Raw genomic sequence first — 1591 nt, 5'->3', positions numbered from 1 at the left:
CTGGACACAGTACTCCAGGTGGGGCCTTATAAAAGAAGAGTAGAGGGGGAGAATCCCCTCCCTCGACCTGCTGGACACACTTCTCTTGATGCAGCCCAGGACACAGTTATTTGCCTTCTGGGCTGCAAGTGCACATTGTCTGCTCGTGTTCAGCTTCTCACTCACCACGATACCAGACAGCTCAGTGATGAACTGCAACGTTAACAGCTTGAACTGCTCCAAGCTCACAAAGAAGCAGAACAAGCACATAACAACCCCAAAAAAGAAAATAAACTTTGGGTTGTATTCGCCCACCGATGAAGAGGATGTTTACTCTGCAGAGAAGCGGTGCCCCAGCGTTTACACACCAGGCACTGACCTGTGCCAGGAGCGGTCGCGGCGGGAGGTTTACGCTGCGTTTTGGAAGCTGTTCTGTAAGAGCTGCAGAGATCCGGAGGGAGAGACGACACCGCTGCAGGAATAAAAGTCATGAGGCTCAGTTTACTCCATGCACGTAGACCTAAAAATGTGAGAACCTGGCCCAGAAACCACGGCCAGACCTGCAGCCCCCCCTCTCCCGCACACCGCACCCTGCTCCCGCCCGCCCGAGCCCCCAGCCCCAGGCACGCCGAGCTGCGGGGGCTGCCCTGGCCCGGGCAGGGGCCACCCCGGGGGCAGAGGGAGCTGTCGCCACCTCTGTCGGGTCACTCGCCACCAGGGGTCAGCACCGGATCGAGGCCCGGGGCTGCGGGAGCAGCAAGGCGGCAGCAGCGGGGAGGGGTCTCAGCACGGAGCCGGGACAAGGTCCCTCTCGCCCGGGGCACAGGGGACACTGACGGAGCAGCAGACACACGGCTGTGCTGCGCACCCCGTGGCCCTGTCAGGTAGTTCCCAGACTGCACATCATCAGTGATTGTTCCACCAAAGGGCACGGAGAAATAGACTTCTCTTAAAGAAGAAAACAGCAGCTGCTAGTTTGCTGGAAATGAAAAGAAAAAATTAAGGCAAGGAAAAAGAGCCTGCTGATTTAAAGCATTTCTGCATCTCATCCCTAAAGCCTCTGCTCTGCAATAGTAACAATATTATAAAGATAAGCAGGCAAGTCTCTTTACCGACCCAGGGGTGGGTGAGTTCCTGAAGGTGCTCAGGAGCAGGCTGCGGGGCTCAGTGGCACCGCTCAGACACGGCCGCCACTAAGGGCGCGAGGATGTTCCATCCCTTCTGTCTTCTCAAAAAGTAAATCTTTAGCAACACACCTCATTTTATGTTTGCTGGGCTCAACTTGGTGACAAAGTAGAAATCTGAAATTTTTTTGGTTGTTTTTCAATAGTGTATTGTTTGAGCTCTAATCTGAGCTTTAATCTGTTTCAGTAACAGATTAAAGACTTATTTCCCAAATGTTTCCAATGGGACAATGAAGCTTGTTTGGCATCCAGAAGACATGCTCATAACAGCACATTTGGACTCCCTGTGTAGCTGTTTACTTCATGGACCCATTAACCTTGTCTTCACTGGAGATGTCTGCTGATCTAATGTCCTGTATTTTAAAATGTTTTTTGGTATATCTGTAAGACAAAACAAAAGTGCTCAGGGCACCACACAGCACTCTAAG

Source organism: Antrostomus carolinensis, unplaced genomic scaffold, assembly GCF_000700745.2.
Source record: "Antrostomus carolinensis isolate BGI_N321 unplaced genomic scaffold, ASM70074v2 scaffold34852, whole genome shotgun sequence".
Taxonomy (NCBI): domain Eukaryota; kingdom Metazoa; phylum Chordata; class Aves; order Caprimulgiformes; family Caprimulgidae; genus Antrostomus; species Antrostomus carolinensis.
This window is presented reverse-complemented; position numbering follows the sequence as displayed.